We start from the raw sequence: 27740 nt of genomic DNA on the forward strand, positions 1-27740 counted from the left end.
GAAGGACAAAGGACCAGTTTCTGAGACATTTGTACCAGGAACCCAACGAGGTCCAGTTTCTAAATTCCGCACGAGAATTGTGTCTCCTACAGTGAATCTGCGAGCTTTGCTATGAATATCGTGATTCAATTTTTGATTACTCTGATTCTTCTCTTCCTTCCCCTCTAAGTTTGGAAACTCCAGACTTAACCTTGTATGTAGGTAGCATTTCATCAATAATTCAAATGGCGTCGAACCCGTAGACATAAAACAATAATTGAGAAGAAAGCAGTAAAGTCGAGTTTCTAGAGTACCTTCTGATAACCTCTTCATTCCAGCTTTGAAAGTTTGCACAGCTCTTTCAGCTACCCATTTGAAGAGGGATGATATGGTGCTGTTTTAATATATCTGATTCCATTTAAATTCATGAATCTCTGGAACTCTGTACTGGTAAAGACTAACATTATCAGAAACAATAACTTCCGGTAGACCATTATTGCAAAACTATGATGCAGCTTTTCGATAATTGCGCTCGATGGTGGCGATCTGACTTCATACACATCCATCCATTTAGAATGTACATCTACCATCAATAAAAACATGATACCTAAGAATTGTCCTACATAATCAATATATAGTCTATCCCAGGGCTGACCAGGCCACTCCCACAAATGCAGTGGAGCTCAGACAGGCAACCTCTGTTGTTGCTAACAATGGATACAGTGCTTGACCATGCTTTCAATGTCACTGTCAAAGTCTGGCCACCAGACATAGTTTTGCGCAAGCATTTTCATCTTGACAACTTAACTCTGTTTCCCGGCCATGGACTGGTCTCATCTCTCCACCGCTTTGCAATACGAGGTCTCGGACTTTTGACAAAATTGGATCTCTCTTTTTACCAATTTCTAATTTGCTTCATATGCACAGGCAATATGCAACTTAGTACAGTGCATACAGGCATACTCATACACAGATGATATCAAAGCCAATGATTGTATTCTTGCAGATTCTGTTGGCTGAATGGCCTTATCCTCACAGAATAAGCCCATTAATAGTTTATGGTCCGACATGATGGTAAAATATCATCCATGCAAATACTGATGTAATTTCTTCACTCTGAATATCACCGATAAACCTTTCTTTTCTAGCTGGGAATAACCCTTCTCCGATGGGAAGAGGATTCTTGAGAGATAGCCAATTGGCCTTTCTGATCCATCTGTGTGATAACATAGCTCCCACACCATAAGGAAAGGCATCACATGTTAAAACCAATTATTTCGATGTAAAGAAACATCAGTAAACATGTAATAGCTTCTTAACTTTCACAAAGGTTTCTTCTTGTTGTGGATTCCACGACCAATGATGATTCTTTTTTAACAAGTGTAATGGTGCTAACACTGTTAACACGTTTGGCAAGAAGCAGCTATAATAGTTGATCAAACACAGAAGTTTGGTTTGGTTATACTGGATAGGGAGGGCACATCTTTGATTGCCCTGACTTTCTCTTCTACCGGATGCAAACCCATGGTGTCCACCCTGTGACCCAGGTAAGTAACTTCTGGCACTTGGAATGTACATTCCTCTTTCTTTAATCATACTTTGGCTTCCAAGAATCTTCTTAGTAGCTCCACCAGGCTAGCCAAGTGTTCAGTTTCAGGTAACGCTGTGATCAGAACATCATTTAGGTATACTCCACTTGGGGAAGTCCTTGCAAAAGACTCTCCATTGTTCTTTGGAAGATTACACATGCAGACGATACTCCAAAGGGTAGGCGAGTATATTGATAAAGACCCTTGTGCATGTTGATGGTTACGTATCCTCTAGGCATGTTATCCAGCTCTAATTGTTGGTAAGAATGGCCCTTATCCAGTTTGTGTAGGATTTGCCTCCAGCTAGTTTTGCATTTAAGTCGTCTTCGTCTACCCTCGGGATAGGTTATTAATCTAGTTTGGCTACCTTGTTCATGGTCAATTTATATTCCCCACAAATGCGTGCAGTTTGGTCAGGCTTCACCGCTGGGACTATTGGCACTTCCCATTCTGAAAATTGGACCAGTTGGATGATGCCCAGCTTTTCTAACTGGTACAGTTCTGCATCCATCTTCTTTAAGGCATAAGGCACAGGTCTGGCCTTAAAGAAATAGGGTGTTGCCTGAGAATCCACATATATTTTTGCTTGCAAGCCTTTTAACTTTCCTAATTAATCATGAAATGCACTGTTGTACACCCTTAGCAGTTCAGGAATTCCTCCTGTTCTCAAGTGGAATATTTCAGACCAGTTAAGCTTGATTTTTTTTGTAACCAATCTCAGCCCAGAAGACTGAGCCCTTCATCTGTCACTATGATCAATGGAAGCTGGGCTGTCTGTTGTCTATAAGACGATGCTCTTTACCTTTATAGATTCTCCAGCGTACATCTTCAATTGAGTAGTTGTCCGCTCCAGATTCAGTGGCTGGGTACCTTCCATGAGGTACTTAAATGTATGCTCTCCCACCACTGTGGTCGAGGCTCCCCTGTCTACCTTCATTATTAGTGGCTTCCCATTAGCTTGCATTGTGACAGTGATAGATTTGGTTTTTACAGCTGTGACGTTATACAGGGAATAGATGTCAGTGTCGGCAGCTTCAGATTCTGTTGTATTATTCAAGTCAATCATATTGATTTGCTGCTTTGTGGGTTGTTTTGATTTCACCCTGTATTGCTTTATTACATGACCTCTCTTATGGCAGTAATGGCATTCTGCCTCCTCGAATCTGCAGGTGTCCAGTATGTGGTCACCCCCGCATCAATAACAGATTAAACTTGGGGTTGCTACTGAAATGTTTCTACTAGGCCTTTTTATTTTTCTAACAGCAGACATTGCTTCTCGCTTCACTGCTATGTCTCTGGTTTTCGTGCCATGCCCTGTGGTAGGTTCCTGCCCCACATGAAAGACAGTGCCATGTTGTCTGTGTTGTAAAGCCTGCGAGTCTCTCGCAGCACTTTTCATGGTGAGAGATATTTTCACGGCATGTTTCAAAGCAATGTCGACTTCTGTGAGTAAACACTGCTGAATGGTGTCATTGTGAACTCCACAAACTAATCGGTCCCGCAGCCTATCATTGAGTGTGCCTCTGAAGTTGTAGTGTTCTGTCAACTGCTTGCGATGGACTCTCGTGGAGCTCTTACTCTGGAGTTAAACTCAAACACCTGCATTATTATGGATGGCTTTGGCTGGAAATGCATTTTCATGAGGTCCACAAATTCATTAAAGGACTTAGAATTGGGCACGTTCAGGGCTGTCAGGCTGCAGAAGAGATTATATGTCTTGCTATTGCATACACTCAAAAGAATTGCTTTCTGCTTTTCCTCCATGGTAATTTTATTCACCGCAAAATAAATACCAAGGCACTGTATGCTCTGGCTCCAGTTTTCCATGGTCATGTCGTAAGGATCAGTTCTGCCGAAAAGTGGCATGACTGGTGAGTATTCTTTTCTTTTTTCTTAAAGTTCGATGTACTCACGTCAACTAGGTGAGGTGCAGCGTTGGAGCTATTTTATCCTCATCACCAAATGTAATGACTTGACGTATCAACAAGAAACAGTTAACTTCATTGCAGAGAGCTTTTCAGATGTTACATGCTTGAACCAGGTCCTTGACAAGACCCTCTGGATTATCCGCACTTAGGGCTCAATGGTCAGAGCCTCCAAGAACAGTCAGGTGACCCCTGATAGACATTAGGAAAGGCTATACCTTCTATTACTACACCCTTAATAGAAGAAGTTCCCCTCATCTCCGTCTAAAATGAAAGACCCCTTTTTTTGAAACTGCCATCTAATTCTATATTCCTCCATAAGGTGAAACACTGTCTCAGCATTTACCCTGTCAAACCCCCTCAAAATCTTGTGGGTAGATTTTTCAGGTTGACAGGCGGCCGCAATCGGGAGGCCCAGTTGCAGCTGGGGAACAAGCTGCCACCCACGATCAGCCCCAGACCATGATTTCACCCTGGCTGGCCAATTAAAGGCCAGCCGGCATGAAAGGTGTGCTAAGAGGTTCAGTGCTGCCGGGTGGGGGCGGGAAGAGGGCGAGCGCTGAAGTCAGCACGGGCAGGTGGGAGCACAGAAGGAAAGGGAGCTGACGAGCATACAGCACCGTGGTATTTATTTTGCGGTGAATAAAATTACCATGGAGGAAAAGCAGAAAGCAATTCTTTTGAGTGTATGCGATAGAGCACCTTTCATGCTGGCTGGCCTTTAATTGGCCAGCCAGGGTGAAGTCATGGTCTGGGGCTGATCGTGGGCGGCGGCCTGTTCCCCGGCCGCTACCGGGCCTCCCGATTGCGGCCGCCTGTCAACCTGAAAAATCTACCCACAAGATTTTGAGGGGATTTGACAGGGTAAATGCTGAGACAATGTTTCCCCTGAATTTAAAATCAATAACGACAGAATTTAAATCCGGAAAAAATGTCCACGCATCAGAATGAGTCGCCTGTGTGTGGACGCTATAAAAATTCTGTGCATAGATTTTGTTTTAAATTTAATTACGGAAACCTCATGCCGCCCTTAAATGAGTTTTCCTGAAAAAAGCAATGGCCTCTTGGCCGATTCGCCCACCTGCCCGCCAATCATAAGGTTGGACGGGTAGCGAAAAACTCCTGTCAATTGATACTTTAATGGTCTTAATAGGCTTCATAATTGTTGGTGGCCACTGCCAACTCTCTCGCATGCACGTCCGCCAACCAAAATATCGTGCAAGTACACACTGACATCAGGACGTTTGCCCGCGTCATCTATTTCATGCTTGAGTGTGTTGGGTGCATGTCTGCATGCCAAGTGGAAAATTCTGCCCTGAATGTTTCGATAAGATCATCTCATTCTTCTAAACTCCGATGAGTATGAGCACAAACTGCTCAACCTTTCCTCACAAGACAAACCCTTCATCCCAAGAATCAGCCTAGTGAACCATCTCTGAACATGATGGGCCCAATGGCCACCTTATGTGCCATAAATTTGAATGAGATATGGCAGTAGTTTGCAAGGACAAATTAACTGAAGGCTGCTTTTCTTTTTGAAACAAAGGGGAGGCTTGGTCTGTTGAGGAAAATGGTGGATAAAACTTAGCAGTTTAGGCAGCATCTGTTTAGAGAGAGAAAACCAGAATTAATGGGTGGAATTCTCCCATCCCACCTGCGGCGGGTTTTGTTGTGGGCGGGAGCAGATAATCCAGCAGCAGGCAAAAAGTCGCAAATCCGCCGTCGTAAAAATAGGTTTCAATTCTCTCGATGGTGTGTTCATGGCGGGTTTGTTATCCCACCGTCTTGTGGCGTAATCGCCATTTGCATTTATTAACAGCTCATGAATTCTCATTAAAATAGCTGCTCGCCGGTATCTTGCCAGGTCGCTTCCAATCTTGCGTCATGGCAGCAGGAAATTACGTAGGCCTCAAGTCCATTTGAAAAGAGCACAATTTAGGGCCTCAGATCGCTGGTAACTTCGAGATGAGTGGAACATACATAGCCTACCCGCCATAGCGCAGCGCCTGTCTTGTTGTGGTGAACACCACTCTGCTGGGGCTGTAGGATTGTCTGCTCCTGCTCTTTGCCTACATTTTTTTGTGATGAACACGAGGGGGGAAATGGCGAGAAAATTCTGTGGAATAGCAGTGAGCAGGAAGGGTGAATACGAGGGGGGCCTTTCCAGGGTTGCCCTCTAACCTCTTCCTGCTGCAGGAGTGAACAGAAGTCTGCATAGAAAGAATGGAGGAAGGCCTCCTTGCGATGAAAGCCACTAAAAGCCAATGGCATGTTAAAGGGCTACTCAGAACTCAGTGGCTACACATTACAGTTGCTGCATCTCAAGAGTAACACATAGGAATATTGAATTTGGGAATGCAGGCAATAGTGAAGGAGGCACAGCTGTATCATATATGGCATTCCATCAATGAAGGCCTGTCACCTAGTCACCAGAATTAACGCTTCTAAGGGGCCAAAGGGCATCCACTCAAGGACCATGAGCAACAAATTGGTCTTTAATATGCCAGATCAGAGATTGGAACACAGAGCAAGGTTAGGTCACTCATCTCACTGAAGCTTTAGCATCCCACACAATGCTCAAGATGTTACATATCTGCAATGCCATCTTGGTCACCGCTACTGTCAAAGGGACAAGGCAGCATCAGGGCAGGATAAACTTATCGTTTCCAAATGTGTCACCTTCTGAGCTTCACTTTCTTGCCCCTTGAATCATTAATGTCTTTAATGTTTTCTTTCAGAAAGAAGACAAAAACACATGAGGATCCAGGGCTCAATGCTGTCTTTGTCAGGGTCCTAATGCAATGGAGGAGGTAAAGGAGGGAGAGAGAACTCCGTGTGTGGCTCCAGCAGGAGGTACATGGTCAAGCGGAACCAAAGCATGAACAGGAGGGTCAGGAGGAGAGACCCAAACAACAGCAATGACTCGCCAGCCTAGGGTTTATTGTAGAATAGTCTCCTATTTACAAATGAGTGAGAGGCAATGCCATGCATGTCTGTGCTTGTCCTTAGATCTGATACATTATATATGCCACATTCTTCGTGAAGACCTGATGCCACTTGGAGTTGGAGGGTAACCCTGGCAATGGCTTTGAAGGTGACCGCAGCGCTAAATTTCTTGGCCTCTGGTTATTCCCAAGGATCAACAGGGGACATGGGGGGCATCTCTCAGTCTGCAACACATCAAAGCATAAAGGAGGTCACAGATCTCTTTACAGAAAGGCCAATCATTATGTCAGGTTTGCTCAGGACAAAGATAGCCAGGTTACGAGATTCGCCAACTTCGCCGCCATCTCAGACTTCGCAATAGATTGTACCCATGTGGCTGTATGGGCTCCATGGCAACAGGCCCTAATGTTTACAAACCACAAGGGTTATCATTCCACCAATGTACAACTGGCGTGTGATCACCAGAAGCACATACTGCAAGTTTGTGCACAGTACCCTGGGACAACGCTGCCTACAGCTCCACACGCTCCTTTATAGAGCAGACCAGTGGGCCTCTGAAGATGTGCTTCAGATGCTTGGATCGCTCAGGTGGCTCACTCCAATACCCTCCCGACAGGATTTCCCACATCATCACAGTGTGTTGCAACCTTCACAATCTGGCAATGCAAAGAGGTGAACCCCTGCCAGAGGATGAACTGGAGAAGGATGAGAGCTCATCAGAGGATGAAGATCCAGAGGCCCAGGAACCTCAGGAAGCTGATGAGGGTCAGTATGAGTGTGATCACACCATGGAGAAAGTAAGATGTGGGAGAGGTTCCCATGGTACGATAATTGTTGACAGGTTCCAGGAAGAGTGAAGTTAATTGAGGGCATATAGTCCCCAATCCCATTTTCTTTCAGCTCAGGGGATGTCCACCCACTTGCAGTGAGAACAAATCCCACATTCACACTTGTGCATCCTGACCTCATGATTTGCGATGATCTTTGCTTTGGTCCATGGGGCCCTGTGAGTGAGTTCACTCTGGGAACTGAGGGTCCACTTACGAACAAGAGCGATGCGAGAGAAGACTTGAAGTCTTCACCGCCACCTAATGCTGCAAACACTGCTGCGACCGAGATGTGGACATGCCTAGGGATCTCCTCCTCCTGTGCATGTCTTTTCTTCTGCCACTACCACTGAGGAGACACAAATGCCGCTAGATTATCAATGCTGATGAGCTGCCCTCACCCAGTGGTGTTCCTTGAGGAAGAAGGGTTAGAGACGCTTACATCACACATTTCCAATAAAGGTTTAACCAAATCTCCCTGACATCACACAAGGGGTGCAGAGATTGGTTCAACTGAGGTTGGCATCACATGAATATGAATCTCACAGTGGGACACTATCACTGAGTAGGAGGAAGTTTAAACCCTTGAAATAAGAGGATTCCAAAGTACAAAATCACAACACCTTCAGTGGACAGGAACATCCACATAACCATCAAACGTATTCACAAAAGTGTAACTTCTTTACATGTATAGCACACCCGTGACCCAAAAGTGACATCAAATTTTCTTAACTTTCCTAACTCTACCTCTATGCTTGGGTGCAACCCCGGCATCCACAGCAGACGTGGAGGCAGCCTGCTGACTGCTACATCCTGATGTTTGTGATGACCTTGGCAAATGCCTTCCAGTGTCTGGAGACCTGGAGGCCCCCTGCCTGATAAGGTCACCTGCTCAGGGGCAGAAGCGTCCTCGGTGGCCTAAGAAGCTGGAGTGGATGGGGTCACAGGCAGAGGGGACTGTGAGCAGCTGCAAATCCTTTGGGTGTCCTGAGAGGAGGCCCCTGAGGTGTCCGGCTGACGGTCATCCTCCCTGCGGGTGCCTGAGTGTACCGCCCTGACTCCTGCAGGAGATGGTGCACCTGGAGGGAAGTCAAGGTGCCTCATCCCCTGCATCTTGATGGTGCCACCAGGGTGTGTGGCCATAGAGTGCAGAGTCAAGTGCAAATACGACAAGACCTGCTGGACCAAGGTCTCCAGGATGGTTACCAGTCTTCCCATGGTGACCTCGAGGCGTTCACATGTCAGAGCCATGGTATCAGATGGACCCCTCCATTCTTCGTTCTAGGCTGCTGAGTTACTGTCGAATCTCTGCTTGATTTTCTACCACTTCTCGTTGCATCTCCAACATTGATTTGGTGGCCACTTCCAGAGGCTCATCATCCAACTCAGACTGAACGGGTGGCTCATCTCCAGCAGCCCTCCAATTGCTGAAAACCTGGGTTCTCCATGCCTCCAAATGTTAGCAGGGACGTGTCAGTGAAGTGTTCCCCAGAAAGTGAGCTGAGCCTAATCTACAGCTGTGCCCCCTGACGTGTGTGTCTCCGAGCTGGTGGAGGGTGTGTGCAAGCACCGTGACAGTTCTTCCGGAGCTTACCCTTCAGATGAAGTCTGTGGGCCCGCGCTGGTGCTGGACTGGCTTGAGGGCCTTGATCTGCTGGTACCTAGAAAATACAAAATAGAGTTTCAGTTAATGAGCATGAGCTAGATAAGACTGCATGTGACTCACTGATTGTCAGGATTTGATGAGGTGATGGAGCTGTGATCCGTACTAGGTTGCTGGGTGAGGTTGATCTCCTCTTCCCCACAGAGGTGATCCTTGTCATCCGCAGCCAGCATGGCTGCAGTCTCCTCAAACTCAGTGAGGGCAATGATGTCGGCCATCCCACACCCAGCCTGCAATCTCTCATGCTTGTTGTATGCCAGCTTGGCCTGTATGAAGAAGAAAGAAAGGCATGTGATGAGAAGGGATAGAGCAGACACTGGGTGAGATGCATGTCCGCTGTGTGTGGTGAGCCCTCCTCAGAAGAGCCAGAGGATGGAGTGTGAGCAATATGATAGATGAGATGGTGGTGATGTGAAAATCTCGGTAAGTGAACGATATGTGTCCCCCATTAATGGTTGCGTGAGATCTCTGAAGAGAGTAGCCATTTGAGTGCATGATGCCATGATGAGAGTTTGATGTCGGAGGGAGTTGAAGGCTGACTTACCCTGGTGCAGCGGATCAGATCATTCATTCTCTTCCTGTATTGGGTGGCATTTTGGGTGCAGTTGCCAGCCACACTGTCCTGCTCCATGACAGCCTCCGAGGCTGGAGGGGTGAGGCTATGCTTCCTGCAGCCATCCCTGGGATAGAGCACATGCCTTTCCACCTGCACCCCTCTGATTAAGGTCTGGGGGCCTGATGCATGAAGTAAGGTGCTGCCTTCTTCTTAAGGCTCTCGGCCTTCCTCTTCTGGCTGCCAGATATCTCTGGTGGGCTGGAGAGAGTGAGATTATGTGTTGGACTGGCCTTTAAATATGGCGCCTGGACCTTTGAACCCACGAGCTGACGATGGCCACACAAATCAACTCCTGAACCACCAGGTGATTTGGACGAAAAAGACCCTCTGTATAATTAATGAGGTTCCAAAAGCAGAATCGGGTATGAGTTCCTGCCATTCCGGCCAGCGGGGTGGGTGCCTCTGAAAACGCCCACTACCGTGCTTAGTCTCATTTATGTAGAATTCTGCCCCATGTTTCAGGTCTGTGACCTTCCATCAGAACTGGGAAAAGTTAGAGATGTAACAGATTTTGAGCAAGTAGGTGGATGGGACAGGGACAAGGAAAATCTGTGGAAGACCGGAGAGATTGAAGGACAGAAAAGTTAGTCCTCCAGGGTCAAAGGGAAGGGAGATGGGGCAGGAAGGGAAGCAAAGAAATAAAATATGTGCCTGGAGCAGGAACGCTGAGAACTGAAATGAAAAAACAAAACAAGCAAAGAAAAGGAAACAACATGGATGACAGAATTTACGGTAGGAAATTTTTAAACTCACTGTTTCATTCAGAAGGCTGTAAAGGGACTAATTGATAGCTGAGGTGCTGTTCCTGAAGCTTAAATTAAGCCTTGCTGGAACAGTGTGGAGGCCGAGGACAGGAATGCCAGCATGAGAGCAAGATGGAGAATTAAAATGACAGGCCATTCGAAGCTCAGGATAGTGCTTTCTGACAGAATGGAAATCTTCTGCAAAACGATCAGCTTAACTGCATTTGGTCTCCTGACTGTAGAAGAGACCATGTTGTGAGCAGGAAGTAGAGTAGACGGGATTGAAAGAAGTACAAGTAAATCACTTATTCACCTGGAAGGAGTGTTTGGGGGCTTAGAGGGTGAGGAGAAAGGAGGTAAAAGGGCAACTGTTACGTCTCCTACGTTTGCAAGGAAACGTGCCCTGGGAAGGAGACTGAGTGTTGGACCAGGGTTTCACAGAGGGAACATAATGTTGAAATTGGAAGGGTAAAAGTGTTTGCTGGCAGCATCATACTGAAGATGTCAGAAATGGTGGAAGATGATTCTATTGAATACAAAGGCTGGTGGGGTGGAAGGTGAAGGCAAGGGGAACCCTATTATGGTTCTGGAAGAGACAGGAAGGAGTGAGATCAGAAGTACGAGGAATGTGGTGTAATGCAATTTTGTGTCTTATTAAGAGATCTGGAGGCTTGTGTGGTCAAACATAAACTGTTTATTGTGAACATACAACTATGCACATATCTCCAAGATATAGCGATAACTAGGTACTATTTTCATGCTAACTTGTGGAGACAGAAGAAATGGGAGAGATACTAAATGAGTACTTCTCATCAGTGTTCACCAAAGAGAAGGACTTAGTGGTTGATTTATCTAGGGAAGAGTGTGTAGATAGCCTGGATCATGTTGTGATCAAAAAAGAGGAGGTGTTAGGCATCTTGAAGAATATTAAGGTGGATAAGTCCCCAGGGCCAGATGGGATCTACCCCAGAGTACTGAGGGAGGCATGGGAGGAAATTGCTGGGGCCTTGACAGAAACCTTTGTATCCTCACTGGCTACGGGTGAGGTCCCAGAGGACTAGAGAATGGCCAATGTTGTTCCATTGTTTAAGAAGGGTAACAGGGATAAGCCAGGAAATTACAGGCCAGTGAGCCTTGCGTCAGTGGTAGGGAAATTATTGGAGAGGATTCTTCATGACGGGATTTACTACCATTTGGAAGCAAATGGGTGTATTAGTGAGAGGCAGCATGGTTTTGTGAAGGGGAGGTTGTGTCTCACTAACTTGATCAAGTTTTTCAAGGAAGTGACAAAGATGATTGACAATGGAAGGGCAGTGGATGTTATGTACATGGATTTCAGTAAGGCCTTTGACAAGGTCCCTCATGGCAGACTGGTACAGAAGATAAAGTCGCACAGGATCAGAGGTGAGCTGGCAAGATGGATACAGAATTGGCTTGGTCATAGAAGACAGAGGGGAGCAGTGGAAGGGTGCTTTTCTGAATGGAGAACTGTGACTAGTGGTGTTCCGCAGGGATCAGTGCTGGGACCTTTGCTGTTTGTAGTATATGTAAATGATTTGGAGGAAAGTGTAACTGGGTTAACTAGTAAGTTTGCAGACGACACTAAGGTTGGAGGAGATGCAGATAGTGAAGAGGATTGTCAAAGGATACAATGGGATATAGATTGGTTGGAGACTTGGGCAGGGAAGTGGCAGATGGAGTTTAATCCAGACAAATGCGAGGTAATGCATTTTGGAAGATCTAATACAGGTAGGAATTATACAGTAAATGGCAGAACCCTTAAATGCATTGATGGGTAGAGGGATCTGGGTGCACAGGTCCACAGGTCACTGAAAGTGGCAACGCAAGTGGATAAGGTAGTCAGAAAGGCATATGGCATGCTTGCCTTCATTGGCAGGGGTATTGAGTATAAAAGTTGGGAAGTCATGCTGCAGCTGTATAGCACCTTGATTAGGCCACACTTGGAATATTGCATGCAATTCTCATCACCACATTACCAGAAGGATATGGAGGCATTGGAGAGGGTGCAGAGGAGGTTTACCAGGATGCTGCCTGGTCTGGAGGTTATTAGCTATGAGGAGAGGTTGGAGAAACTTGGATTGTTCTCACTAGAGCGACGGAGATTGAGGGGCGACTTGATAGAAGTTTACAAAATTATGAGTGGCATGGACTGAGTAAATAGTCAGAAGCTTTTTCCCAGGGTGGAAGAGTCAATTACTAGGGGACATAGATTTTAAGATGAGAGGAGAAAACTATAGAGGAGATGTGCGGGGCAAGTTTTTTACGCAGAGAGCAGTAAGTGTCTGGAATTCGCTGCCAGAGGAGGTGGTGGAAGCAGGTACGATAGTGGTGTCTAAGAGGCAGCTTGACAAATATATGAATAGGATGGGAATAGAGGGATACAGACCCCGGAAGTGCAAAATGTTTTAGTTTGACAGGCAATATGATCGGCGCAGGCTTGGAGGGCCGAAGGGCCTGTTCCTGTGCTGTACTTTTCTTTGTTCCTTGTTTTTTGTTGTCTCAGATTCTGTCGACACACCGTCTACTATCATGTGACTTTCTACATCATAATGTGGGTGGCACTGTTTCTCCAGTTCCACATTAGCCCTTACTAACCTGAACACCCTTATGTTTCACCTCCCCCAAGGTCCTCTCCCAAATATAGTTACCATCTCTCCCCAGGCCCAAACTGACCTGACATGGCACCCCCGACTGAGCCTGAACTGACAGGACACGACAACCACCACCCACCCCAGGCCTGACCTGGCCCTCCTTCCCAGGCCCGACCTGACACGACACACTCTAGGCCCAATTTGACCCCCTTGCCAGACCCGGCCTAAGCTGACCCAACACCCTCCCAGGCCCAACCAGAACCAACCACAATACCCTCCAGGCCCAACTTGAACTGACCACTCCCCACCCAGGCCTAATCCAACACCCCCACCCCCAAGCCCGTCATGACCACCCAACAGGCCCAAACCCCAGCCCCTGCCTGCCCCGGCTATCCTACCTACTTACCTTATACATTTACCTACTCCCTGCCTTGTTAATGTGGCTGGACCTTTAAACTTACTTGGCTTTTACAACAGCTATTGCTATAAAAACAGGGGCCTGACTTATTTACTTTTGACTTAGCTGTCCTCAGCTATAGGCTACGGAAACCCACTGTGCTATACAGATCTCACCCCAGCCTGAGTCAGAAGGTCGGGTGAGGTAGTAGCAGCTGGATTTCAAGGAACGTACTTACAAGCAGAGTGGCAATCTGACTCAATTGCTACTCCACCAGAAGGTACGGACAATCATTATTTACATGCTACCCCTTCTCCCCCCAAATCTCTGGCTTTAGAATTCAGATGATCTGAAGGCTTTATGACTCTTCCAAATCTTGTTCCCTTCCCATTCAGAGGAGTGGTAGTCTCAGTTGCTTTGGGCTGGCTTTATTGGCTCAGAATTGAAATTGTAGTACTTGCTGTTTCAAACACTCGGGTTTCAATATCAGGTTCAATTCTTGTGCTTTTTAGTGTAATGTTTTTCTTTGTCCACCATCTGTCTTCTTTGATCAGATATCATGGGTTCCTTCCAGGAATATTCACACTGTTCATTAATAGTGTGGATTGGGGTTTTCTTTATCCATGGGGTCCACCATGTTCTTCCTGGAAATTGAGATTTCAAAAATGGAATCTTCATTTCCACTTGTTTCACAACCTTAGCCAAATATTGGTTTATTCTCTTATTTTACAGTTCTTTTTCAAGCCAATTAATATTTTCATTCAACTCAGCAATTACCCAGCTGTCTTTCAGTTTCAGAGTTATCTGCTGAACCCTTAGAGAAGCTTAACAAACTCACATAGATATTCAGTTCCTTTCGGAGTCTTTCTTCCCTGGTTAGTGACTGCTCCTGAGACTTTTTCAATTCAATCATTAGATTCTCAATGTGTTCCTTAGAATTTTCCTCATCTGCTTTTAAAGTCTGGATTCGCTCTTCCATGCTGTGCATCGCATCTTTCGTGTTCTTCAGAATGGATCAAAGTTCAAGAATTCCATTGTTCTTTTCATGATGAAGTTTTAACATTTCATCAATGTTGGTTGTTAATTCTGCATTCAACCAACTGTTCTGATTCATCAGTAATTCCTTTTCCTATTCCAGGCATTTTTCATGATATTCAATAGAGACTTCTGATACTTGAAGTTCATCAAATTCTGATTTTTCATTGGCAAACTCATCTTCCATATATAAAAGTTAGTTCTCTACACTGAACAGTTCTCCCTAGCAAAGCCTAATTCCTCTGTACTATCCTTCAAGCTCACATTTTTTAAGTTTAAGTTCACTATTTCTGAGAATTTCCATGCTCTTTTGTGAGAACTTTTACTTTTTCTTGCACCTGTTCAACTTTTCCTTGATATTCTAGGTTCTTGATTTTTATTTCAGCCATGTCATTTGTCAACAACTTAATGGTTCTCAGTAGGCTTGAGGCATCAAATGCTTTTCCTTCTATCTTCACTGTTAGACTTATATTTTCCGATATTATTTCTGTATTTTCTTTCTCCATCTGCAGCAGAGTCCTTGTACTTCATTTTGGTTTCATTGTTGGCCAGGTCTGTCTCTGCTAAAGTCTTAACCTGTTTCAGTTCTGTAATAGTGCTACTTGTGGCTTTAATATCTGCTCACAGTTTGGAAAGCTGTACAGCTTTTCCTTTCAGTTCCTCCTCTTTTCATTCAGTTGGTTCTTCAGCATAATAATACCAAATATGGACTTGAAACGTCAACTGTATTCCTCTCCGCAGATGCTGTCAGACCTGCTGAGTTTTTCCAGGTATTTTTGTTTTTGTTTCGGATTTCCAGCATCTGCAGTTTTTTGCTTTTATCTAACAATACTCACGTTCATCTTCTCTTTCAATTGGGTGTGCTGCAAAAGTGGTAGAGTACTCTTTATCTGACTGTTGAATTGGAGCTGCAAGTTCTGTACTTTTCTCTCTTTGCCAGACTTACTTTTATATTTACTTCACCTCTCAACTCATTGTATTTGGCCTGATTCTTGCTTAGAGAATTCACTTGACATGCATCGTACACCCTCGTTTTTTTGTTTCATCATTTTCTCCAGCTTTTCCAACATCCAATGAATCTTGCTTTTGGTTCCCCTACCTTTTGATCTTGTTGGAATGTACCTAGACTGCACCTGATACATCTCCTCCTTAAAGATCACCATTGTTCCATTACAGATTTTCCAGTCAGATTTTGGTTCCATCTTAAATTGGCTGGATCTCTTCTCATCATATTGAAGGTAGCCCACTTCTAATTTAGATGTCCTATTATTTTAGATTGTTCCTTGCGTTTCTACATTACTAGTCTAAATTTTATAATATGATGATTACTCTTACCCAAATGTTCCCTTATGGACACTTTGGTCCACTTCATCCACTTCATTCCCAGCATCAGATCCAGCAATGCCTCCTTTCTAGTTGGGCTGAGAGCATGCTGATCAAGGAAGTTCTCCTGAAAACATTTCAGAAATTCCTCCCCCTCCTACCCTTTACTATAACAATATCCCAATTGACCTTTGAGCAATTAAAATCCCTCAATCCCCTCTCTACAGTTTTTGCACATCTCATGACTCCCTAAAGCTCTCACTCTCAGTCCTGCTGCCATTCATTTATCCCCCTGCTGGTCTCACTGTCCACTATCTACAAGGCACAAGTCAGGGGTGTGATGGAATAGTCTCTACTTGCCTGGATGACTGCAGCTCCAACAACACTCAAGAAGCTTGACACCACTTAAGACAAAACAACTCATTTAATTAGGACCCCATCCACCATCTTCAACATCCACTCCCTCCACCAGTGACGTACAATGGCTATGTACCATCTACAAGATGGATGGCAGCAACTCACCAAGGCTCTTTTGACAGCACCTTCCAAACCTGTGATCTTTACCACCTAGAAGGACAAGGGCTGCAGACACATGGAAACACTACCACCTGCAAGTTTCCCTCCAAGCCACACACCATTCTCACTTGGAACTATATCACCATTCCTTCACTGTCACTGGGTCAAAATCTTGGAACTCCGTCCCTAATACCTACACCAAATGGACTGCAATGGTATAAGAAGGCCAACATCTTTTCAAGGGTAATTAGGGATGGGCACAAAAATACTAGCCTTGCCAGCAATGTCCCATGAAAAAAATTATAAATATTTCTCCAAATCTCCCATTCACTATTTGAAGCTCTGTAGAATACCCTGAGTAGTGTGATAATACACTTTTTGCTTCTCAATTCTAACCAAATGGATTCTGTCCTTGCCCTTTCAAGGACATCTCCTCTTTCCAACTCTACAATGTCTTCTCTAATGAGTACTTCTGCCCCACTTCCCTTTTTTTCCATCCCAACTTTTCTGAGCACTTTATATCCTGGAATATTAAGCACTCAGCCCTCCCCATTTTTATACTGCATTTCCGTTATTGTCACATCGTATTCCCACACAGTTACTTCTACCTGTAGCACACAAATCTTATTCACACTTAGTGTGTTTACATACATGCATTGTAATCCTGTCTTTGTATTCCTTGTAGTCCTTCTTAGTCTGCTCCTATCTAATACTGAGTTATTCCTTTCTCTATTACTGACCAAAACTCTCAATCCATGCATTTTACTCCTCCCTTCTAATTCTTTATGCTGGTGCCCATCCTCATGCCAATTTAATCCCTTGCCACCACACTTTTGATCCTCCTGTGAGGATATTGGTCCCAGCCCTATTGAGATGCAATCCATCCTATTTGAATGGATGCCTCCTACCCCAGAGCATGTCCTAATGTCCCAAAAATCTGAAGGCCTCCCTCCTGCACCATACCTCTTTTTCTACTCTCAGTAATGAGTGGCTTCTTGCAATGGGCTCCATTGCAAACCTCTTCCTCACTTTGAGGGACTGCTAGATAGAGATAGAGGGAGAGAGAGAAAAAGAGAGTGCATAGCACTGGGAATAATCCAGAGATTGCTACCTTTAATTTCCTCACTTGCTGCTGAAAATCTGACCATAGGATCTCAATATCTGCTCTCTATATTGTTGGCTCTGACATGGACACAACTTCTGTCTCACACCCATCACCCTGCGGAGTAATGCACACCCTCTGTGTGCTGTCCTTTACCCTGGCACCAGGGAGATAACACACCATGCAGGAATCCCGATGACAGTTACAGAAATGTCTGTGCAGCCCCTTGTCTATTTGTGCCATAGTCTGAACTGCAATCATCAAGGTGTCATCACTTCCAGCAGTCTCCAAACCAAGCATCCACTTGAGAGTCGCACACACTCTGAAAACGCTTGTAATTCCTGTCTCTTCATATTCTTCCTAACGGCCACCCATCTACTATCCTGAACTCTCACTGCCCATGCAGTGCCATCTCCTGGAACATATGATACATAAAACTCCATGATGCTCCGCAGTGATACCAGTTGCCCGTCAAGCTCAAAAATCCTGAGCTTGAGCTGAAGCAAGTGGAGGCAAGTGGACCCATGAAGAGTCTGAAGTGCTGAAAAGGCACAGGAATTGCAAGTAATTTGCAAGCTCATTTGCTATCCCTGATCAGAAAAAAACCTCTATTCTGTCTTTAACAATATAGTTAATACCTTGTTTCAACATTTTAAATAGTTTAAACAGTTAGTTTTACTTAATGCCTCTAGACCAGCACTGTCATATTTAAAAAGAAAACTCACCAATCAATCAGTTATCTGTTCCTTGTGATGTAACAATTGGATTATTTTATTTCAAATGCAGTTGGTCAGCGCTGAAGCCACACATCCCTCAAACCCTTTTATTCTTGCACGGGTCTCGCTATCCAATCAATCTTTGTGCTGCTGCTGCTCTTTTATTGTCCCGCTGCTCTCATTGTGCTCTCACTCTCTGTGCTGATGTTGCTGCTCTTTTATCCTCCCACTGGTCTCACTCTGCTCCCACTCCCGGTGCTGCTGCTGTTGCTCATTTATCCTCCCACTGGTCTCACTGTGCTCCCACTCTCGGTGCTGCTGCTGTTGCTCATTTATCCTCCCGCTGGTCTCACTGTGCTCCCAGCCTTGGCGCTGTGGCTATTGCTTGTTTACCATGCCGCTGGCCTCACTGTGCTGCCACTCTTGGAAGTGATGCCACACTTTTATCCTCCCGCTGGGCTCACTGTTCTTTCACACTTGGTGCTGATGTTGCTGCTCATTTATCCTCCCGCTAGTCTCACTGTGCTCTCACTCTCGATGCTGCAGTTATTCTTTTATCCCCTTGCTGGTCTCACTGTGCTCTCACTCTCGGTGCTGCTGCTGCTTTTTTAACCTCCCATTGGTGTCGCTGTGCTCTCACTCTCAGTACTGCTGTTGCTCTTTAATCCTCCTGCTGGTCTCACTATGCTCTCACTCTCCTTGCTGCTGCTGTTGCTCGTTTACCCACCCACTGGTCTCGCTGTGCTCTCACTCTCGTGCTGATGTGGCTCTTTTAACCTTCCGCTGGTCTCACTGTGCTCTCACTCTCGGTACTGCTGCTGCCACACTTTTATCCTCCCACTGGTCACACTGTGCTTTCACTATCAGTGCTGCTGTTGCTCTTTATCCTTCCGCTGGTCACATGGAGCTCTCACTCTCAGTGTTGTTGTTGCTCTTTAACCTTCCGCTGGTTACACTGTGCTCTCGCTATCAGTGCTGCTGTTGCTCTTTATTCTTCCACTGGTCTCAGTGAGCTCTCACTCTCGGTGCTGCTGTTGCCGTTCTTTTACCCACCCTCTGGTCTCATTGAACTCTTACTCTCAGTGCTGATGTTGCTGTGCTTTTAACCTCCCGCTGGTCTCGTAGTGCAGTCAGTCTCGGTGCTGCGGCTGTTGCTTGTTTATGCTGCTGCTGGTCTCACTGTGCCCCCACTCTTGTAGTGATGCCACACTTTTATCTTCCCACTGGTCTCACTGTGCTCCCACTTGCGATGTTGCTGTTGCTCCTTTATCCTCCCACCGGTCTCTCTGTGCTTTCACTCTCAGTGCTGCTGTTGTTCTGTTATCTTCCTGCTGGTCTCACTGTGCTCTCACTCTAGGTGCTCATGCTGCTGCTCTTTTATCCTCCCGCTGGTTGCACTGAGCTTTCATTATCAGTGCTGCTGTTGCTCTTTATCCTTCCGCTGGTCACATTGTGCCCTCACTCTCAGTGCTGCTGTTGCTCTTTATCCTTCTGATGGTCTCAATGAGATCTTGCTCTTGGTACTGCTTTTGCCGCTCTTTTACCCACCCGCTGGTTTCACTGAGCTCTTACTCTTGGTGCTGATGTTGCTGCTCTTTTATCGTCCCACTGGTCTCGTAGTGCTCTCACTCTTAGTGCTGCTGCTGCTCTTCTCTTTCCCCGCTCATCTCACTGTGCTCTCACTCTCAATGCTGTTGTTGGTCTTGTTTTCTTCCTGCTGCTCTGTCTGTGCTCTCACTCACGGTGCTAATTTTCCTGCTCTTTTATCCTTCCGCTGGTCTCATTTTCCTCTCACTCTCGGTGCTGCTGCTCCCGCTATTTTACATTCCCGCTGGTCTCATTTTCCTCTCACTCTCGGTGCTGCTGCTCCCGCTATTTTACATTCCCGCTGGTCTCATTTTCCTCTCACTCTCGGTGCTGCTGCTCCCACTATTTTACATTCCTGCTGGTCTCACTGCACTCTCACTCTCGGTGCTGCTGCTGCTCTTTTATCTTTCCACTGGTCTCACTGTGCCCCCACTCTCAGTGCTGCTGTTGCTCCTTTATCCTCTTATTGGTCTCACTGTGCTTTCACTCTCAGTGCTGCCGCTTCTGCTCCTTTATCCTGCTGCTGTTCTCACAGTGCTCTCGCTCTTAGTGCTACTGTTGCTCCATTATCCTCCCGCTGGTCTCACTGTGCTTTCATTTGTGGTGCTGCTGTTGCTCCTTTATTCTCTGACTGGTCTCACTGTGCTCTCACTCTCAGTGATGCTGTTGGTCTGTTTTCTTCCTGCTGCTCTCACTGTGCACTCACTCTCGGTGCTACTGCTGCCGCACTCATATCCTCCCATTGGTCTCACTGTGCTCTCACTCGCAGTGCTGAAGTTGCTGCTCTTTTATCCTTCAGCTGGTCTCATTTTCCTCTCACTCTTGGTGCTGCTGCTCCCATTATTTTACATTCCCGCTGGTCTCACTGTGCCCCCACTCTCAGTGCTGCTGTTGCTCCTTTATCCTCCCATTGGTCTCACTGTGCTTTCACTCTCAGTGCTGCTGCTGCTGCTCTTTTATCCTGCCACTGGTCTCACTGTGCTCCACTCTCAGTTCTGCTGTTACTCTTTTCTCTTCCCTCTGGTCTCACTGTGCTCTCACTTGCGATGCTGCTGTTGCTCCTCTATCCTCCCGCTGGTCGCACTGTGCTTTCACTATCAGTGCTGCTGTTGCTCTTTAACCTTCCGCTGGTCACATTGTGCTCTCACTCTCAGTGCTGCTGTTGCTCTTTATACTTCCGCTGGTCTCAATGAGCTCTCGCTCTCGGTACTGCTGTTGCCGCTCTTTTACCCAGCCGCTGGGATCACTGAGCACTTACTCTCGGTGTTGATGTTGCTGTTGCTGCTTTTTTATCATCCCACTGGTCTCGTCGTGCTCTCACCCTCAGTGATGTTGCTGCTCTTTAATCCTCCCGCTGGTCTCACTGTGCTCTCACTCTCAGTGCTGCTGCTGCTCTTCTCTTTCCCCGCTCATCTCACTGTGCTCTCACTCTCAATGCTGCTGTTGATCTGTTTTCTTCCTGCTGCTCTCACTGTGCTCTCACTCACGGTGCTAATTTTCCTGCTTTTTTATCCTTCAGCTGGTCTCATTTTCCTCACACTCTTGGTGCTGCTGCTCCCATTATTTTACATTCCTGCTGGTCTCACTGCACTCTCACTCTCGGTGCTGCTGCTGCTCTTTTATCTTTCCGCTGGTCTCACTGTGCCCCCACTCTCAGTACTGCTGTTGCTCCTTTATCCTCTCATTGGTCTCAATGTGCTTTCACTCTCAGTGCTGCTGCTTCTGCTCCTTTATCCTGCTGCTGTTCTCACAGTGCTCTCACTCTTAGTGCTACTGCTGCTCTTTTATCCTGCCACTGGTCTCACTGTGCTCCACTCTCAGTTCTGCTGTTGCTCTTTTATCCTCCCATTTAGCCTCACTGTGCCCCCACTCTCGGTGCTGATGTTGCTGCTCTTTAATCCTCCCACTGGTCTCACTGTGCTTTCACTCTCAGTGTTGCTGCTGCACTTTTATCCTCCCGCTGGTCTCACTGTGCCCTCACTCTCGGTGCTGCAGTTGTTGTTCTTTTATCCTCCCACTGGTCACACTGTGCTCTCACTCTTGGTGCTGATGTTGCTACTCTTTTATCCTCCCGCTGGTCACACTGTGCTCTCACTCTTGGTGCTGCTGTTGCTGCTCTTTTATCCTTCCACTGGTCTCACTATGCTCTCACTCTCAGTGCTGCTGCCACTCTTTTATCTTCCTGCTGGTCTAACTGTGCTCTCGTTCTCCGTGCTGCTGTTGCTTCTCATGGTGCTGCTACTGTCGGTACTTTCAGCTCCCGTTTTTCTCACTGTGCTCTTGTATTCAATGATGCTGCTGCTTCTCTTTTGCTCTCTGGCTTGAAGAGGGGCACCTCTGCTTTTCAGAAAGGAGCGCTAGCTGCTATGGTCTCAGCAAATGCTATTTGTCCCCTTCTCTGAGCACAGGAAGATGGCAGCATGAAGAGGACAGCTGCAATGAGCAATCAACTTGGCCATTCAATGCAAATTGGTAACCAAGGTTGGAATGCCAAGTTAACAAACTGCCCACCTCGACTGCAATAATCATAGGCGGGTTGCGAATTTTGACCTCCATACCCAATTAAAGATATTTATGAAATTTTAGTTACAGGTCTCTGAATACTGGGTTGATATTGGAAGGAAGGATACGCAGTGACCAGCAGCTCCTGGTTTTAATGTGGAACCTGAAGGAATACTTACTGCAGGTAAGTAAATAAACTTCTACTTACTTTTTTGGTTGCAGCATCCAGTGGTGACTTTAACGACCTGTTTTAACAAAAGCTGTTTTGGTTACTCTGTGCCTCAGAGAACTGCTCATATCATGCTGGAATCAGACGCTAACCAATTTTGGAGTTGGGTTTGAAATAGATCTGTATGGACAATGTGCCAAACATCTGTTTTAGACAGGCATTCTGGATAATTATAGAGCCCCCTAGCCAATATGATGTTAGGCTCCTACTGCCTGCTTTATTTGACATTTCAGATTCTGTTTTTCGCCATAAAACAGGTATTGTGTGATTCAATTTCTAGGTCATAGTCCGGATAGGACACTAAAGATGGAATATTACTACCTTTGAAGATTTTCTGCAGTTGGGATCAAAGGTGGGTCCAGACCCTTTTGATGATCCCTGGCTGCCTGCCTGTCCATTCTTACAGGAGGCACTCAACTAGGAGGCCGCCTCCAGGGCAATCATTCAACTAAGCACAGTGGGTGGGCCAAGTACCTGGCTGAGCCAATGAAAGCGCTTGCAGTGTTGTCCTACCAGCAGTCCCACTGGGAGAGATAGCTACTGCGGCAGCCAGAAAAATGAGAGGGCATCTCAAGATGGAGGCAGCCTTGGAAGATGTGTTAATATTTAAAAGTACTTGTGGCCACAGCTGCCAAGCCATCAATGTGGTGGGCCCCCCCCCCCCCCTCCAAAACATGGCTTCCAGCTGTAGTAGTGGCCCTGGGGCAGAAGTGGCTCTGATGGGTTGGGAAGATGGCTAAGGATAGGAGGCCTCATAGACCCAGCTAGCTGCCTTCAGGCAACTGCCAAGCTTTGTCCTCAGCGGGGGACCCATCTGCTGCCAGGAAGGTCCCAGCAGTGTACCAATCTGCCCACAAGTGGGAACTTAACTATTCAAATTTGTAACCCAGCACTTCTGGGAAGTCAGCCGCTACCATTAATGATCCTCCTCTGGCAAGATCACCAAAAGGTGGGAACACATTGGGCCACTGACCCGATATCCTCATTTCAAAATTTCCTCAAGGTTCCCCCTTCAAACCTGCCTCTGCAGTACTGGGAAGATTCTACCCTGTGCCTTTCACATGTGTTCAAAATACTTGTTTAAACATGCAATTGGAGAACTTTCTTAAGATTAGAAAATAACCATTATAACTTAAATATTTAAATAAAAAAGGTCAAGAGAGACATACTTGGAAACTATAGACTAGAAATTTTGGTACCTGTTGAAAACCTATTGGATGAATACTTGGAAAATAATAAGTGTGAAAGATGGTCAGCATGGCTTTAAGTAAACAAGAGCATACTTAATCTGGTAGAGTCTTTTTGGAGAAATTAGTGACATGATAGATGGGAGAAAGTTCAGTTAATATTAGAAACATGCATCCCCAGAAAGTTTTTGACAAGGTTCTATGTTCAGTGATTAATAAGCAATGCAATGAGATATAACATTGGATAGAATTGACTCAAATGCAGGCTAATCATCAATAGGAATATTAGGCTGCAAAGACATTATGAGCAGAGTATGCAAGCAACATTCTTGGAATCCCTGATGTACACACATTTGAAGAAGGATATGGCAAGAAAAAGTTTTCAGATTGTAGAGACTAAACGCCTCCTGTGCTGTAAACTTTTAATGTTCTGTTTCAAATTTAGTAGGAACTAAATATTTTAGGCAACTGATTAAAGATGGCAGTTGCAGTTCAACTTGGATAAGTGCACCAAATAATTAATCTGTATGCAAGAAACTGAAGAGTGGACACATATTAAGTGGAATAATGTCACAACATGCTGATCAGGAACAAGATCTATGAGTTATAATAGATAACTCTATGAGACCATTGGGCAAAATAAATGGCACAAATTACTATTGGGTTGCATTGGCAAGGAAATAGAATACAAATTCTAATAACTGAAGGCAAATCAAAATCAGCTGAATTGCTTTTATCAAATCCCATTGGAGTCCTGTTGTGTCTCTGGTCACATAATCATTAGGAAGTTCAAACCAGGGGAAAAGATGTCAAAAAATTGCCTGATTTCCTTTCGAAAAAATGAGACTACAAGTTGGTCTGATTGTGGTTTTCAAGATTATGAAGAGAATCGATAAAACTTATCAAATTTGTGGCTCTAGCAAGGGAAAGAAATTAAAGATCAGCACTGGGAATTTCCTTGGGCCTTATTCCTCTTTGTTGCTGTGATTTTAATGGAAAATCTTTTAATGCATGTAAACGAGACATCTGCCAAATTTATAGTGCTGCAGCAGAAGAAGGCACATGAGATCTCTGGTGTAGGGATCAGGAAGAAAGTCTGGTAGTACTTTTTAAATGAATGGATCATGGATATGTGCAACAAGTTGCCCAAGAAGCAGTAGAAATGGGTTCAATGGGCAAATAGGCCTCAATATTAATAGGAAGACAGGGAAACTGCAGGGAGGCCAAATTCAACAATAAAAAACAGCAATGCAGTCAACATAGAGGCCCTGCAGGTCTTAATGATCGAGCCTCATTCACATATTACACCAAATGGACAGCATGGCCGACAGGTGGGAAGGAACACCAGCAAAAAGAGGTCTCAGCCAGTGACTCTTAGAGACAGTCCCCAGTTTTGGAAAGGGGGCTCTGCTTTGACAGCAGGAGGTCAATAACTGGGAGACTCAGGGGACATCAATGATTGGAGGGGCTGTGGAAGGTTAGAAATCAGGATGACTGAAGGAGACCTGAGATCAGGGTAAGGGGAAGGGCTACTAATTGGCAAGGTCTTGTTAGGGGGAGATCGGTGATCAGGAGAGCTGGTGGCAGTTTGTTGATTGGAAGAGCTGGAGAGGGGCTTGCAGTCTGTGGGACAGTGAGGAGGCTGGTGGTCAGGAGTTCCACAGGTCAAGCCTCTATTTCAGATACTATGGAACTTAAGTCATGGCACAAAAAAGGTCAACAGGCCGTGACCTTAGTGTGTAAATTAGGCCCACATGTGTCTTGTGGGAACACAATTCAACGTCTGAATGCTAGGCTTTAAAATTTATATGAAGGGAAATAGCATTATGTTTCCCAATTTTGGAATTTTAACCATCCACTAAGCCTCTACTCCTATCCAGCTTTACAATCAAAGATGTAAAGTTTAATTTGTTACATTATCGTATGAACATTTCATATTCCATGCATTATTGCAATGTCTGGTACTTAAATGGTGTTTTAACATGTTTATTTCAAGCAGATTAAAGTTTGGATTAGAAATAACAATTATAATAAGCTACACAAATGTATAAAGCACTTGTACACAAATATCAGAACCAATCATTTTTAGACTAAGATGTATTTGTGTTTGTGCAGAGAAAGGATTGAAGGATGTGTTAGGAAGGCAGCATTAATTTATGAAGAGCGCTGGATTTGTTCTTGTTTAAAGTCAGGTGAAGTTAAACGAGGATTTAATTGTGCTCATCCCTGGATGGGAACGCACTCAATGGGCAGGGGTGGGCCTGACACGCCGATGCGTAAAATGTCTTGTGATGTTTCGTTCGGCGGGCGTGCACTGGAGTCGGCTGTATGCCCGCCGATATGTAAACGGCCTATTAAGGCCATTAAAGAAATGATTAAGGTAATTGTTAACGCTGCCCATCCAAACTTAAGGTTGGCGGGCAAGCGACAAGTCCAAGCATCCTTCGCATTTTTTAGGGAACCTCATCCAAGAGTGGGATGATGTTTCCCAAAGCTTTTATTAACTAATTTCAATAAATTTTAAACCATTTATTCATTAATTACAATAGTGATTCAATCTCGCTGAGGCAGCTCTGTGCCTCAGGGAGATTGAAGCATCTTTCACTTGATGTGCGAAAGAGCGCTGGCCTCGACTCTCTCTCTTCCCCCAGCCCACACAAGTAGCACTGAGCACAATGGCTTGCGTCTTATGCTGGGCGGGTCTTAATTGGCCCGCCCACGTAAAATGGCAGCGTGGAGCTAATTGCAAGCAGTGATCGGCTCCGCGAATGCCCCTGCCCGCTCCTGCCGAGCCCGCCTGCTGCCTGGAAAATTCAGGCCAATGTGTTCAAGATAGGATTCAAAGAAAATTCTGAGGTATCCATTTCATTTGGATATTTTATACCCATATTCATATTTTATGAGAAATGTGCAACAAGGTCTAGCTTCATGGGCCAATGCCCCAAGGCCAAAGGACTCTTGAAAGATATCCAACTTAATAATTAATTGGGTAATTTTTCAGGCATTCCTAGCTGCCACTTAAATCAGGCATTCGACTTCTTACATAATGAAAACTGAAAATGCTGGAAATAGTCAGCAGATCTTGCAGTTTGTGCAGAGAAAAACAGAGTTAACATTTCAGATCAAGATCTTCCATCAGAACTGGAAAAGGATAGAGATGTAATAGGATTTAAGCAAGTACAGAGGCAGGGACTGGAGCCAAGGAGGAAAAGGACAAAAGAATAAGTCTTTGATGGAGTGGAAGGCAGGAGAAATTAAATACTGTGGGTCTGGAATCACAGGTTGGCCAGATAAGGTAGGAACTGCAGATTTCCCTATAGGACATTAACAAACCAGATGGGTTTTTACAACAATTATTTATAGTTGTCATAGTCTCCATTACCGAGACTAACTTTATATTCCATATTAATTGAATTCAAATTCCATCAGCTGTCATTGTGGCACTTGACCCCATGTTCCCAGAACATTAGTCTGGGCCTCTGGATTACTAGTCCAGTGATATGACCATTGTAGCAACATACATTTTTACATGCATGTTGTAGCCTGGAGAAAGGGATAGTGATGATAGAGGCTCCAATTTATTTCCATCGTGTGGCTGACCCGGCATCTCTGCTGCTCTTACTGCCTGCCATATGTTGGAGGGATTTACAAATTGATAATCACCCTGTTAGCCACATTATGAACACACCTTCCCTGGTCAAAAAGTCCAAGAGTGGGTTTTAAACCCAGAACTTCTGACTCAGAGACAGGGGCGCTACCCATTGCACCATAAGACCTTCTCCTTTCTAAATAGATGCAGGAGATTATTAAAAGACCTCCCAAATAACCCAATGTATTTCCACAACTTTGGCACAGCATAAATAAGTCAAAAGCACATCTCTTGCAAGTTGAATGACTTATCCTTTAAATCAAACTCGTGGGAGGTCTCCTGCAGCTGAATGCATGAGAATGAATTGCAGAGGTCAAAGGAGCTCCAAGTTCCAGGGGTAGAATTTTACGCCTCGCTTGGGTGAGCATCCCAACGTCATCCCACTCGCGCGCAATCTTCAGGTCAGCAGGTGTGCAAGGGTGTCAGAGCCCTGCCGCCATCAGTTAAGAAGCCACTTAAGGCCATTAAAAACCCAAACTGAACCTGATTTTACGTTACCTGTGTGATTTCATGCTCGTCGCATGGGCGAAACCTCTTCCAAGGGTGAGATAAAAAGGGTCAGCATCACTGCCAGTGTGGGTAGCCAGGAGTTTAGGA

Source organism: Carcharodon carcharias, chromosome 1 (assembly GCF_017639515.1).
Source record: "Carcharodon carcharias isolate sCarCar2 chromosome 1, sCarCar2.pri, whole genome shotgun sequence".
In the NCBI taxonomy this organism is placed as follows: domain Eukaryota; kingdom Metazoa; phylum Chordata; class Chondrichthyes; order Lamniformes; family Lamnidae; genus Carcharodon; species Carcharodon carcharias.